The sequence below is a fragment of the Lactuca serriola genome, chromosome 5 (genome assembly GCF_051521515.1).
Source record: "Lactuca serriola cultivar US96UC23 chromosome 5, Lser_US96UC23_V15, whole genome shotgun sequence".
Lineage (NCBI taxonomy): Eukaryota > Viridiplantae > Streptophyta > Magnoliopsida > Asterales > Asteraceae > Lactuca > Lactuca serriola.
The window spans coordinates 42,365,591-42,382,320 of NC_136412.1; the positions used below are offsets into that span (position 1 = coordinate 42,365,591).

The 16,730-nt window shown below is 33.0% G+C and overlaps 1 long non-coding RNA gene across 4 annotated transcripts; it reads left to right on the plus strand.

Annotated features, from left to right (window-relative positions):
• Nucleotides 1-11,047: 11,047 nt before the first annotated feature.
• On the plus strand, nucleotides 11,048-13,917 carry LOC145052369 (uncharacterized). Of its 4 annotated transcripts, XR_013684050.1 has the most exons (4): nucleotides 11,048-11,397; nucleotides 11,491-11,699; nucleotides 12,928-12,970; nucleotides 13,055-13,708. It is a non-coding gene; the product is annotated as an uncharacterized LOC145052369 (long non-coding RNA). The 4 variants fall into 4 exon arrangements; XR_013684047.1 differs by lacking the exons at nucleotides 12,928-12,970; nucleotides 13,055-13,708 and adding an exon at nucleotides 13,729-13,917; XR_013684048.1 differs by lacking the exon at nucleotides 12,928-12,970 and having other exon boundaries at nucleotides 13,055-13,707.
• The last annotated feature ends 2,813 nt before the right edge of the window (nucleotides 13,918-16,730 follow it).

Below are 16,730 nucleotides of genomic sequence, written 5' to 3' on the forward strand. Positions count from 1 at the left end.
AACTTTAGATGTAAAATCCAAATCCGACTGTGTATAATGAAACCTTTGTTGGAATAACAAGCTTCAATCTCTTTGATTTAGGGATGGTTGATAATCCGGAACTTGACCCACTTTCAGAATCATAATCATAAGCATGAAAATCCAAATAAGAAGGAATCTGAAATTGTGTTAAACAAGATTGCCTAGAATATTCATGTATTAAACCTTATTTCAATATATGTGGGCTTTATTATCTAACTGATCAACACAATAACATTATAACTTAAATTTTACTAATCATAATACTTAAAATATTACATATTTACAAATAGAATATGACACATAATTTTAGAATATATCACATTATTTCATTGTTAAGCAAAGACTATCACAATACCTCACAAAAGGTTCAAAACAAGTTATTTCCAACCAAAGAAGAATGTCTAAAATCAGATATTACACATTATTTATCAAAAAGGTTCAAAGCAAGTTGTTTCCAACAAAATCATAATGTCTAATGTCATATATGACATAATTTCAAAACATTTCACATTAATTCATAGTATATAATTCAATATCAGAATACTATATATTACTTCAACAAAAAGATTTAAAGAAAGTAGTTTCTAACCAATTAACATATAAACTAAAAAAAACAAAGCAATATCTGACTTATCAAATCATAATACATATAATAGCAAGTTATTAAACACAAATTTACTTAATTTTCACTTGATCACCTAATTAATAAAACAAAATAACATCTAAAATCAAATTATATTGAGAATACCTGCAATCTGAATATGATTTAGTTGAATAATCCATAATCTATGATTAATGTCTGATTTGTAGTGTTTTTTGATGCTAAAACTCGAATAAAAGGGTAGGGTTCTTCAATTATGTGGTTTTATCAGTACTAGGTTTTTTTTAATACCGATTCATCACTTTCCTGAATGATTAGTGTGGTTATTAGGGGTTCCTGGGGAAAACTATGCAATGAAGATTGGCGAATGAAGAGTTACATACACAGATTTATGTATTAGAAATATCCATACATGTAAGCAAAACTTCTCTACTTCATAATACTAGATTAAAATCGCACATAGATAGTATAGTATTATATGTTACCTAGAATGTATTGGGATACAAAACTAGTCTCGGATCGAGTAAAATGGACCAATTTTGCCGATTGATTGTGTAAATTGAAATCAGAAACAGGTATATAGCAGAATGAAATCTATAGAACAATCTTCGATTTGTTTTTGAGTGAAATCATTGATTAACTCGAGCTAGAATCAAAATAACAAGCTTGAACTTTGTCGATTTAGGGTTAATATGAATCAGAAACAAATTTGTGACAGGGAAGGGTTTCCTTGATGAAAGAGTTTTAGATTAAAGAATTTTAACGAATGAAAATTTGTATGAAAAGAGAAGAATTTGTTTGCATACGCTAAGTTACGTTTCTACCCTTGTGTTTATTCTAGTTAATTACAAAGTTTGGGTTATTTACACAACTGCCACCGCCTCCTTCAATTTTTTTTGATTAAATCTAAACCTTTGATCAATTTAGAAGAATGGTCAAGATTTTGTCCCCATGTCTCACAAAATATTATGGTCTCATATGAACTTAACCCTATATATATATATATATATATATATATATATATATATATATATATATATATATACATATAGGGAAAAGTGAACATACCCTTAAGGGTATATAAGCTTAGGTACCCAAACTCACCATAATACGTCGTTTTGTTTGATATATTTATTATAATGTTCTTCAACTTCAATCCTTAACTTGATTTACTTTCAAGATTTTCAAAATTCCATTATTATATTCCTCTTACATCACATCTTTTTGACGAACATCAATTAGGCTATATATATTATAGTTGAAAATGAAAATTATGTAAGAGGAAAATAAATGTGAAATTTATAAAAATCTTTGAATGAAATCAAATTAGAAGTTGAATTATAAGAACATTAGACAATTACAATGTATATATATGATACAAAACGACGTAGTATGGTGAGTTTGGGTACCTAAGCTTGTATACCCTTAAGGGTATATTCACTTTTCCCATATATATATATATATATATATATATATATATATATATATATATATATATATATATATATATATATATATATATATATATATAATAATAATAATAATAATAATAAGGAATAAATAATAGCCATGTTAAACGCCCAAACCCCCTTAGGCTGATCCAAAGCCTCGTTTGGATAAAAACCCGATTTCGTTATTGTGGTTTTCTTTTGTTATATAAAACTAACAAAAATGGCATATTTGAGACGTGACAAAAGTGAAAAGTTATAGAATAATAATAAGTTAGTTATTAAAAAAAAAACTTTTAAAAAGATTAACCATTGTTTTATAGGATTTTTTGACAAAATGATTTTGTTAAATAGAATTTACTGGAAGTGTTTGGGAGCTTTTAGCTTTTAGCTTTTGACAAAACGCTCTGATTTAAACAAAAAATTTCGTTTAACAGTACGAGTGTTTAGCTTTTAGTTTTAACAAAACGCTCCGATTTTAAAAGCTACTTCATGTAGCTTTTAACAAAACGCTCCGGACCTTTTGAAATCAATTTCCATAATCACCCTTAAAAATATATTTATATATTTTTTTATTTTTAATCAATTGTCCTTTTATGTAATTTTATATATTTCAAAAGCTTCCAGCTACTTTTGCCAAACATTCATATAACAAATAAAAGCTACAGCTTTCCGCTACCAACTATCAGCTACACGCTACACGCTACCCGCTACCAGCTAACCGCTACCCGCTTCCAGCTAACAGCTACTTTTACCAAACACGACCAAAAGTAAAAAACTTTTTAAAAATAAACCATTGGAGATACACGAATGTTAGTTTACGTCTTTACGACATTTTTTGTAATTTCTTTAATTCATTAAACTGTAAATAATGTTTGAATTCTCATAATTATTACACATACTTCTTCTATTCTGTGTCTACTTTCTAATATTTACATAGAATTCTCTTATTCTCATATTCTTATAAAGTATGCTTACAAGCCCATATGATAATGATGGCATAACCAAATCAAGTGAAATTGATGAAGAAGATGAAATGCAGGAGGTCCATTATCAAAGATAAAAAAAGGAAAATTTTGATCTACAATTGAAAATTTTATAATTGAAGATTGCACAATTCAGGAGTACAGATTTCGTAATTTTGAATTTACGATTGATTTTTTCTAGACGGTTCTAGTATTAATGTCTCCATATTTGTATATTTTGTAAAATTTACGATTGTATCTGTAAATTATTTTAAAAAAAATTAAGATATTAAATTATTTTGTAAAATAACTTTTATGCTATTATCAGAGTTAAAACAGAAAATAATTTTTTTCTAAGGGCCTAAAATATGTTCCGACTTTGGTTTGGGTCTTTGACTCTTTGGGCAAACCCATTAGAGGAACACATCACGTGCTCCATACATGTTTGATGTTTCAAGTTCCAATGTTCATTACTTATGTAGAAAATTCAGAGGGGTCATTTAAAAAAAAATGTAAATAAAAAATACATAAACATCACTTCACTTCATTTTTTTAATTAAATTTAAATAAAAAATACATAAAAATCATATATATTTTTTTAAATACTAGTTTTCATTAATTTAAAATACCAAATTACATTAATTAAAATAAAAAAAATTAAAAATAACATTAAAAATAAAAATTACATTAATTAAAATAAAAAATAAAAAACCTAAAATTGTCAAGCTTAACTAAAAAAACTATCCTTATTCCTACGTCGGACTCGAACGAACTCCTTCATCGCGAGAAATAGCTCTAAATCTTCGTCTTCGAGATTGTCCACTTTCATTTTCAAGATTTTCATATCGGTTTTTGTTTGAATCATCGATTGTGTTTCTATCATTTTTTGTTCTACCCGACTCAACATCTCCGTCTACGTTTCTTGAACGTGCACATAACGATCAAATTTCTCTCCAAATTGATCCATGATACTAGATCCCGAAGCCGTTGAAGCCGTTTTTTTTTTTGCTTTATTTTTTCCAACGGGCCGATGAAGAGGTTGCTCGTCTTCAAGATTGAGCGGATCATCGTTGATGTTGAAATGTAGACGCTCGTCCGATTGTTGGGAAGTTTCATTGGGGTTTCTTGAACGCTTTGAACCGGAAGATTGTGAACTTCCTTCCGTTTGCTCTTTCCATTTCAGAGCATCTTTCAACTTTAACTAAGGTTTCACATACGGAAAAGCTTTGCGGGTTGGCGTTATTTTTTCAAATTGGTCCAAAGTCGCCTTGAAGGCATCAAAATCGTTTGACTTGCTTTTTCGTATATTTAGGAGGTTGTTGTAAATTCCTCAAAATTCGGTGCATTTTAGTCAAATATCGCATCACTGCGAGCTAATTTGATCGGGATTTCGACTTCACTTCCCGTTAACTCATAAAACACCGCGTGAACTTTCTCCCAAAAACAACCGAACGTTTGACTATTGCCTTCGATTGAGTATTGGGAAGCCGAAATCCATGTCTCCGCTAACTTTTCTTCTTCATCTTTTGTCCATGGGACCCTTTCTTGGGTGGTGTTGGGCCGGATAGTTTTTTTCTCTTCCTTTTTTTCTTTTTAGGTTGAGGTGGTGGTGAATGTTGAGTTTTCGAAACAAAATCCGACGAATGAGGGGGTTGTGATGGTTGTGGTTGGAATTGTTGGAAAACTTGATATTGTTGAAGTTGTTGTTGGAAGGCCGAGAAAGCTTGATATTGTTGTTGGAAAAGTGTTGTTTGTTGGATAGGGGAACCAGTATTAAGCAAATTGACAAAACCATCTTGAGGTGATTCCATTTTCGCGAATTGTCGATGGGTTGTATCTAACACAAAAGCGTTATCGGGTTTGCGATTTTTATAGTTTGGAGGGGTATTTTGGTTGGGATCCATGGTTTTGGTTGTGAAAATATTGTGTGTATTTTGTATATAGAATGAGAAAAGAATGGTGTAAGAAATAAGAGTTGGAAGAAGGTATTTATAGGTAAAATTGGTATGTAAAAATGTTATTTTAAAAAAAATTAAATTAAATTATTAAAAATCATCAACCGTTTCACCCTCCTTCATGCGCGAACTTTCAAGCTCTCTCTTTAACGTCGCAAGCTAAGCCATTCTCACCCGATCCACTTCCAAATATCGTGTTTTCAGCCCATCCCACACTTTCTTTGGGTCTATGTAACTAGCCATTTGCAACACCATGTCTTCGGGTATCGCTTGAAACAAAAAGGCAAAAGCTTGATTTGACTTCTTTTGATCCGATGTTTCACCTAACGCCTTCGGTTCGTCCGTCTCCCCTATTTCGTGTGCCTCCATAATCGACATGACTTTGACTGCCCACACCGGATAATTCGTTGGAGTCAAAATCGGAAGTTGATACGACATCAAACCTTCTTCTTTAACCAACGACATCCTTTTCTCCTTAACCCCGGCTTCTTTAATCAAGCTTGTTCCGATAACACTCTTCCACCGGACAACAAGACAATGTCACGATCACCTTTACCGTCTTCCGTCACCCGCAAAATGAACTAAATTTAAGCCACCCGCTTTGACGTCTTCCCATCTGTTTATTCTGCGCCTCCGATTAGTCTCTCACAAGCCCGATTAAGAGAAACCATGGTTGCTTGCAATCAACCTCGAATCACACCCCCTTCAACGAAACCGTTCTGATATCAAGTTTAAGTGCAATAAAACAATAAAGTAATATCATGTTGCTTTGTGTGCTAATGTAACTTAAACTCCAAACATGGAACTGAAAAAGAATAAAGAAAAATACTTGGATTAATCTGGAACCGCTTTGATACCAAGTTTAAGTGCAAGAATTAATCTGGAACGTGAGTTTCAACCTGATTAATAAAACAAAGCAATTGTAAGACCCAAATTTATACTAAATCTAAAAAAGTCAGACTCAAACACAAAAGAACTCCATAAAAAAAATGTTTCCTAAAATACACCTAGAGCAAAAATTCATTGTTTAGATCAAATGATTAATCCAACACGAAAGTCGTAGCATAAAAGTTAAAGAAAATTGTGAATGAAAATGCAAATATTAGCATTAATCAAACAAACAATGCATATGGCAGCTTGTTAAAAAGCACATGGGTGTTGATTTGGTAATCTATATATGGTTGTACAAGCTTAAAGAAACCATTTGATGGTACAATGTGTTATAAGGAAAGATTCAGTATCAACATAACATTATGAATTCCATTGTGATTAAATATTATGTATGGTTGCATAGATATGGTGATAAATCGTACAATTATTTAATTAGCTACTTAAAGAAATTTGAATTTATGACCACCGTGGAAGAGGAAGCATTGATTGGAGTGGGTGACATTGGCTTGACAAGATTGTGAAAATCGTAGCTCCTCAACAAGTAGAATCCATCGATCTTGAAGCATGGAGGGAAGGGGTTCTTTTTGTTGGATAACAATGGTTATATGATTGAATTTCGAAGTGAGGCCGTTGAGGAAGTATGCAAAAAGAGTATGTACCGAGGAACCGATATTGGCTAAAAGATCAGTTGTGGCCTTCATCTTCTCGTAGAACTCGTTGATTGAATGATCTCTCCATGGAAGAAACTAGAGCACTAGAACTAAGGGCCCGAAAACAAACTTCAAAACAAAACTATATAAACAAAATTTATTTGGTTCAAAATTATGATATATTAAAACTCTAAACAAAAAAAAAAACTAGTATAAAAGATTGTTTCATCGTTCATCAAAATGGAACATGTCGATCTTTGACGTTTTTTAAGTCTTGTAAAATAGTCAAGAAATATACCTTTTCGACAAGTTACCCTTTCAAAGTACAAAACCAATTTGCTAATCAACAACTAATATCCCATTTTATTGAGGCATATACAAAACTGTAAGGATTATTTTATGAGATATATACAGTAAAGTCCCAATATTTTCATCGATTTGACACGAAAGTCCTGAACTTTATTTTTTTGACAGTAAAGTCCAAATTACCGGTAATTTTTGACACTTTTACCCTTTTTTCCCGGTTAGCCGGTAATTAGGACTTTTTTGTCAACAAAATAAAGTTTAGGACTTTCTTGTCAAATTGTCAATTAGGACTTTACTGTCAAAAAAATAAACCTTAGGACTTTTTTGTCAAATCGTTCAAAATATTGGGACTTTAGTGAATATATAATTTTTTTTGTTAGAAATTTAATGGTATGATACTCTTTAAGCATAAGAGTTATTGAAACATTCTCTAATCAGCTAGATCCTATTGAAATCCTTTACGTTTGCTTCTTGTTAAATCGTTTTTTTAATCTCAACAAACCGACATTGAAAAAAATTGAGATAATCAAGAAAGAAAGAAAGAACCAGGGTTGTGTTGGCTTTTTGTAGTCTCAAAAATGGAGAAATTAGAAACCTAAAAAAACGAAATTACCCTAGCTTTATACAAACACAAACAACACATGCCTAGTCAAAAGGGTGTGAATGTGGAGAAGGGAAAGAAGGGCAATTTCGTTTTTTTCGGTTTCTTATTTCTTCATTTTTGAGACTGCAAAAAGCCAACACAACCCTGGTTCTTTCTTTCTTTCTTTCTTGATTATCTCAATTTTTTTCAATTTCGGTTTGTTGAGATTAAAAAAACGATTTAACAAGAAGCAAACGTAAAGGATTTCAATAGGATCTAGCTGATTAGAGAATGTTTCAATAACTCTTATGCTTAAAGAGTATCATACCATTAAATTTCTAACAAAAAAAATTATATATTCACTAAAGTCCCAATATTTTGAACGATTTGACAAAAAAGTCCTAAAGTTTTTTTTTTTTTTTTTTTTTTTTACAGTAAAGTCCTAATTGACGATTTGACAAGAAAGTCCTAAACTTTATTTGGTTGACAAAAAAGTCCTAATTACCGGCTACCTGGGGAAAAAGGGTAAAAGTGTCAAAAACTGCCAGTAATTTGGACTTTACTGTCAAAAAAATAAAGTTTAGGACTTTCTTGTCAAATCGATGAAAATATTGGGACTTTACTGTATATATCCCTTATTTTATTGAGGCATATGCTTATCGGCATTGTTTATCCTATTTCGGATTTAAATAGTTATATTTAGGAGTTATCTGTTCTTGGTTTAGCAACATTATAATTCCCAATGTTATAAAAATCGTTCGACGGTAGCTCGACAGTCGACTGATGTTAAAGGATTAATCGGTTTTGGCGGGAATTAATCGGGAACCATAGATTATTAATAAAATATGAAAATTAATCAAAGATTAATATATCTTAAGAAAAATAAGTACTTCAAAATTAGAAAATAATAGAATTTGTAATTTCAAAATTTGAAAATACGAAAATATGAACATTTTAGAATAATATTTGAAATTTTGGAGTAAAAAAAATTTAATTTTTTTTTTATCTTTTTGACTTTTGTTGACCAATTAATCCCACCAAGACCGATTAATCCATAATTTCTGTCAAACACACTAATCCTAGTCGTTTGGAGACCGTCAAACGATTAATCCACGATTAATCATGATTTCTACAACCAGGCCCGGCCCTGACATTTCGGAGGCCTTGTGCAAAAACTAAAATGAGGCCCCATAAAAATTTCTTGTAAATATTATTAACTACATTTGTTACCACTAATTCAAAACATAAAGTTGCTAAAAAACATCTCATAAATTCACTACTACAAAATAATGTCTTCATCACTCATTAGTAATCAAATAAATCTGTAAAACTGTTATAAACAACTTTTCAACAAAAAAAAAACGCATTACTATTTTCTAAACATTGACCTTCTAGCATATTTAGAAGAAAATTCATCTATGAGACTTTCATAATCAAGAAACTCATTCTCAATCGAAATCAATGCCAAAACGTTTAATCTCTCTTGAGACATGGTCGAGCGCAAATAAAATTTTAAAAGATTTAGTTTTGAAAAACTTTTTTCCGCTGATGCAACTATAATAGGAACAGTCAACAATATTCTGTATGCTAGACAAGAAACTGGATAAGTGTTCATAATTTTTAGGAAATTTAGTATTCCGTTAGCTGTATTGTGTTCAACCGGTAAATGTTTTTGTAACAACTCCATTTTGTTGAATAAATCATTAGCATTAATGTCAAAGATATGACCATTTTGCAGCCTTTTTTCCAGATTTTTGCAATATGACTTTAACTCGATAGTATTCATTGACTTCAACTTTTGTGTTGTGAATAAGAAACCAAAAATGTCTTCATATTGTTTATATTGTTCAAACCTTCGCTCCAATGAACCAATAGCTTGATCAACTATGTACACAAAATATTGAATCCTAAATGACTCTTGAGGTGAAAGTTCATGTACCGGCTCTGATGACCCAATGTCATTCTCATCAAAATGTCTTTTTTTTAACAACTTTTCTTTTATTATTTTTCTCAACAAACACTGGATAAATTTCCATATCAGAAGCTATAGCTCTCGTACAATCCAAAGCCTTCTCAAATCCATTCTCTCGATAGTCTTTAAAAAACTCAATAAGTGCTCCCACACTACTCATTGTCTCATCAATACGCATAGTCTCAGACTGAAGTTGTTTGCTCAGGTTATTTACTTTAGCCAATATATGATACCATATAACCATACCTGTTATAAAGTCAAATCTGTCAAGTTCATACTCTCCTAGACAAGTAGCTTCACTTATGATCTTTATGTCTGTCTCTTCTTCAACAAGTTTATGCAGAGCTTTTACTATTTCAGGAGCTTGAGTAATTATGACTTTCACACTTTCAATCATACTTTTCCACCTTGTAGTTGACAATGATTTTAAAGTGAGACTTTGTTTCGGTAATTAAAACGCATCGGAGGCCAAATGTTAAAAAACATCTAAAATTGGAACCAAAAGTTACCGGGCTAATTTTATTTATTAATAAAACATAAAATCAGATTTTACAAAAATATCAATACTATAACTATAAATTATCCTAAAAATCGGAGGCCCCCTAAAATCGGAGGCCTGGTGCGACCGCACCGCCGGCACCACCCCAGGGCCGCCACTGTCTGCAACCATGATATTTCCTATTTAAACACCCTCTGTTGAATGTGTTATTCACAAACAATAAATAAGTACTTTTTATCCTAAATTTCACATGAGGAGATGTTACCACAAAATTCATAATCACCACAACCACATCAACAACTAGAGTAATACTCGTTCGGTGAACGGGTTGACCAATAAATAAGTTTCCGTTTGGTGTTTAGTCAAATAAGTATGTTGAGTTCTAGATACTTTTTTTCATTTTTTTCATCTAGACAATACTACTTAAAAATAAATTTTACATACACCTATTGTTCCACTCAATAATTGCATGTGCATCTTTTGCTGCTAAGTGTATCGCCTTGGTTTGAGCTTTACTGAATGCATTGTCTGAAACAAAATAAATAATTGTTTTTCCCTCATGTTTAAAAAGTGAAAGAACAAACATGTATTTAATAACTGTTATAACTTAAAATATATATTATCACATTAAATGTTCTTAGAAATGTAAATAATTTAGAAACTATTACGTTTAATAACAAAAATTTAACATGAAATTTTTTTTATTCGTAACCACTTTATAATATTTCTAATATTATACGAAAAATAAACATTAAATAGAAACATAATAATTTTTATAATTGTAACCATAAAAAATATGAAAAATGCATCAATATTGGTTACTATTTGTAGTTAAAGAAATTTGTAAAAAAATTGGTGTGTGTGTATATATATATATATATATATATATATATATATATATATATATATATATATATATATATATATATATATATATATATATATATATATAGAGAGAGAGAGAGAGAGAGAGAGAGAGAGAGAGAGAGAGAGAGAGAGAGAGAGAGAGAGGAATGATCATTTGAGAACTCAGCGTTTCCCGAGAACCCGAGAACTAAAAGAGGACCGTTAGATAAAAAAAATGATGGTCAGCATGTATTGTGGCATTTTTATAAATAAATAGATCAATAAAAGGGCAGGGGTATGGTAACAACATTTCAGAGACGGTGTTTTAGGGATAACAAAAAAATGACCCCATTCAGGGAATAAATCTATCAGATTGCTCTTCAATGAAACTACACACCCACTATCGTACCTTTCCGGCGGATGATCTCTCTCTAAAACCTGCACCACCACAATCAACTCCACCGATCTCCCCTAAAAAACATCACCACCATCGCCTCCTCCAAACCTACATCGTCGTCGCCTCCTTTAAAACCTACACCACAATCACCTCGCAGAATCTATTCGCCTGAATCGCCATATCTGTTCTGAAATCCACATCAACGAATGACAGTGAATCATCGATGCCATCTCCGACGATTGCAACGACCATCCCTTTCGCCTGTAAGTCTTTAATTCTATCGGCTTTCCTATAGGATCTATCTCCACAAACACGTTGCTTCAACTGCAATTTTGGTATGAAAAAACACCTTGCAGAGACAACTACTCTTTCTCACTCTTCGATACAATTAAGGGACCAAAACTGAAAAATTAGGTCAAGCAAAACGGAAATGAAGAAATTCGGAGCCGAGAAGAAGAGGATCCGACGATCCTCCCCTGAAATCGCTGATGTACTCGGAGATGTCAACATCTTCATCGCTTCCGGAGACTTCGTCGCCTTCAATCAAGTCTAGGATCAATATGAGGTAATTACCTACTTTCGTATCTCTCTAAATCATTCGTGCACTCTGTGTCGGATCATCCGATGGAACAATACACATGTTCCCGAGGACTCAATTTCCTGCGAGATTTCCTTTCTCAATCGATATGAGTTGAAACCAAACTCAGTAGCCGTGTGGACTTAACATCAACTGTAGTGGTCGTTCCTGAAACAATTTATTGAAATGGATGTTTTACATGGTTGTATTGTACCTTACAGAAAGTATGATGGTGAATAAGGATGTCATGCTTTAGGATGCATTCCATGAACAACATAACTTCCCAACTGAGCACACACAAAACTGTTGGATTAATTAGGGTTTCTAATTTTTAAAGCTTGTTGGATTTTTGTATTGGAAATTGTTAAGGATACCATATCAGAACATGATTTATAAACATAAATGGATTGTTGTGCGTGTTGAGGGAATAGGGATGATGATGATGATGATGATTCTAAGACCTTTAGATTGGATGATATTTGTTGTATTTGTACTTTTATGGTCCAACCTTTATCTTATTATATATACCTTCTTTACCATTACCAGTTTATAAGTTACTTGTGTATCTTATTGAAAAACTGATTTTTTTCATTTTGATACATCACTTTCCATTTGCATGTCCTACTTATAGTGTACAACTAAACAAGGCATTGCTGTTTCTTTTTCTGTTTTTCATCTAGTTAAGTTTTATATGGTAAAGTAGCCCTATAGGTAATCATGTCTCCTGGATAGATTGTTGCATTAATAAGATCAATATTTGTTTCTTTTCTAGATATAATTAACCATTTAAATGAGACTAAAGGGTCGTTAGTTAGTTGTTAACTGAATATAAAGATCGATTTAATTTGATGTTAATGTTGATTTATTGATTTAAAAATATGTAACTATGATAGATTATATGAATTTTGACTTTTTGTAGTTGTAAATTAAAATAATCCTTAATTGTTGCACTGTTCATTGCTTACCTGTTCGGTAGGGACAAACAAACTCTATCATGAAATTACTGCCAACAATTTTTCTCAATGTTTAGATTTCTAGGTACTGGACATTTCACTAACTTTTAATTCCTAGAATTGATTAGTTTTGTGGATTTCATCAGCAATGCGGCAATGCCTTGATTAAATTTTCTAAAATTTTCATTGAAATAAGCCATCTTATGACAATTGAAATATTATGCATATGATATATTGGTTAATTTTTGAGTTTTTATGAACAGGTAACTGAAAATGATGTTGTTGATGTGTTTGATTGTTATAACTGTTAGTTTTCTTTCTATCTTTCTTTTGACAATTGACATATTGCGCACATGATATATTTGATAATTTTTGAGTTTTTATGAACAGGTAACTGAAAATGATGTTGTTGAACGTGCAATAAAATACCACACATAGGATCTTACTACCAGAGTTATGTGTTTGAGTGCTTTGTTGAAACTATCATTCCGTTTCCATGTGAATTACATGTGAATCACATGTAAATCACGAGTGAAACACATATGAATTACATGTGATTCACATGTAATTTACATATGAATCAGATGTGACTCACATGTAAATCATAAGTGAAACATGTGATTAATATGTAAATAACATGTAATTCACATATGAATTATATATGATTCACATGTAAATCACGAGTGAAACACATATGAATTACATGTGATTCACATGTAATTCACATATGAATCACATATGAATTACATGTGATTCACATGTAAATCACATGCAATTCACATGTAAATCACATGCAATTCACATATGAATTACATGTAAATTACATATGAATTACATGTGATTCACATGTATTTTGTGTGAGTGTTCTTTGTTAATTACGTTTTAAAATTTTATTGTGAATTTCAAATTTGAATCTTAAAAGATACAATCACATGTGAATATCACATTATATAATCACATGTGAATCTTACATGCTATAATCTCATGTGAATCTTACATGATATATACATGTGCATTTTTGTGAGTGTTCTTGCATTAATCATTTTTTTTTTATTTTCTTGTAGATTTTGAAGAATCTGTGGAAAATATCGAAGAGTTGAAAAGTGATAAATTGAATAAAATATGAAAATCTTGATATAAAGAAATGATAACACTGTGAATCTTTGTAGTTTTTTTATATTTTTGTTTTGTATTGAATAAAATACTTGTATTATGTTTATAGATTGATTAATGAAAATAAGATTTTTTTATAATTTACTTACGAATATTATAGTATAAGAAATATGCATATATGCATTTGAAAAAATATGCATATATGCACCTAAAACGTTGATTTTTTTGTTAAAAAAATGCAGTCTTGAAAAAAATTGCACTTTTTTTTTTATAAAAACCGCAGTTTTATTTTTTGAAAAAAATGCAGTTTTTCTGGAAAAAATGCAGAAAATACAGTTTCTTTCTAGAAAAAATGCAGTTTTTTTTAAATGTAGTTTTTTTTTTGAAAAAAAAGTACAGTTTTTTTTTCTAGAAATCAAGGTTGTCACTGCGAAGCTATAGTAAAGGTGCACGGGGTCTTACCGTCTAGCCGTTGGTACTCCGCATCTTCACGCGTACAAGGCTATTCGGACTCCCCCCCCCTCTTGTATGAGTTGCGTTGCCATCGTCTCTTTCCCCTTTGCCAGGTTACGCGGCAAAATGCAGTTTTTTTGAAAAAAAAAATGCAGTTTTTAAAAAAATATTATTTTTTTCATTTTGTTTTGAAAAATTCATGTTTTTTGAAAAAAATTAAAAAATCTCCATTTTTTAAAAAAATCGAAAATTATTTTTTTTAAAAATAAATCCGAAATTTTGAGTTATTTTATTAATAGATAATAGATAACGGCATACCAAATAATTATCACAAAGACAATCATATAACAAACAACTCCTACTAGTGGGCCGAAATTGTGGCCGTAGACCCACTTCTACTGGAAGGTAACTCACCTCACACTGCTGAAGTCCGGCAGACTCGACCCCACATTGCTAAAGTCCCGTAGACTCAACCCCCAACTGCTGGATGACAGATTCCCCCAACTGCTGGATGACAGATTCTCGAACTGTCAACACCAAAAATAAATCCTAATTATTAATTGGGTTCCACTACATAACCATAAGTACCTACTTTGGATAATTACTACATTACCCCAAGCTTGGCTTATTTAAGCCCAAGGCCCAATCCATAGGCCCAAAGTCGACTAGGAATCAAAGCCCAACATATGGACCAATTTTCCAAATTGGGACCAAGCTTATACATGGTCTTATTCTAAGGCCCAACATCATATAATCATTAAGGCCCAAACTGTGGTCTATTTATGGCCTAATTTTCCAAATTGGGCCAACTCCTCATATGGGCCTTACCTTAAAGCCTATTAATTATTCTAGTCCAATTACTTGACTTTGGATGGCCCATTAATAACCCAATCATCAAGGCCCAATAGAAAGGCCTAGCAATAAACCCAAGTGAAATTAGGGTTTCACAGCATTAGGGTTTTCCACACCCTAATTAGGGTTTCCAACCCATCTTCGCTCAATAGGCCGAATATCAAGTCCTTAAGCCCATCGGGGTTTCCTTGGGTCAACTAGGGTTCACTGAGCCCATTAGGCTTAATTGGGTCCATTAGGGCTTACAACGCACATTAGGGTTTCAAGCACCCTAAACGAATCGAACTCAACGAGGCAAGCACACCGCCACCCAACACGGTGGCAGGAGGCGGCAACCACCACCTCACAGTGGTGGTTTTGATTTTTCCTTTTCATTATTCCAATTTGTTACAATTACAATGCCCATCCGATCACCACACGCACACCCTAATCTAATTACAAACACACATACACACGAAAGTACACCCACCCACGGTGGTACACAGCGTCAGCCACCACCTCACGGTGGTGGAAGTGGCGGTCTTCCTCGATTCTCCGACTACACAACCCACAAAACACAACTCTTGCTCGGAATGGGAAACCAACCACCCATTTGGTGGCGTATGGCAGCGACAGTGGCGGTTTCACGTCGGCAGCCACCACCTCGTGGTGGTGGCGGTGTTTTTTTTGTTAGATCCCAGTCAATCAACATACACAGCAGGCCCTTCCTCGAGATTCTGAGCATAACCACCACCGGTGGCGCATAACGACAGCAACAGGACCACGAGTTGCATAATGGCGACAGTCATGGCGGCGCTAACGAAGCTGAGACGTGGCGATGACGAACAGAAGAAGGAGAAGAAGTGAATACAGCGGGGGACGTGACGGTTAGCTAAGAATCAATGGTTGCTCGACGACTTAGGTTGAATGAAAGCGATTCCCGTCGTCCGACTTCGATCCTCAACCTTTCTTCTCGTCGGAAATGGCAGCAACGACGACAACAAGGCGGCGAGGGCTCGACAGTATTCAACCGATGATAGCGACTAGGGTTTGGCAGCACCCCCATCGTCTTGGCGGTCCCTCCCGAAAGCTGCTACATCATCCACGTCCTTGCCGGCGACGGAGACACCGGTGGGTCGAGCTTCAACAAGGAGATGGAAGCCGGAGGTTGAAGACGGATAGAGATAGAATGGCGGCTGATACAAGGTAGCTAGGGTTTGAATGACAAGGGTGATGGGTTATAAATCCCGACCACTTAAAATCTTTTGCAAAATTACACTTCTGGTCCCTCCATCCCAAAAGACTTTCAATTGAAGTCCCAAATTTACCATATAGTCCCTTGCTTCCAAGAATTCTTCCAATCTAAGTCCAAAAGATACCAAACAACCCTCAGCCCTCAAAAGTCTTTACAATTTAAACCCCAGAGTTACACTTTTAACCCCCCAAAATCCAATTTATAACATTTGGCATTAAAATACTCATAATAATTACATCTCGGGGCTTCAAAGTTTATTATTTATTTAATAAATAAACGGGTGTTACAACTCTCCCCCACTTAAACTAGATTTGGTCCTCTAAATCTTTCCTCACCGTTCCTTACACACCCAACCACTTCTAGTAACATGGTCGCCATCCTGGGCACATCCTAGCCCTCCTAGGGTAGCCGTGA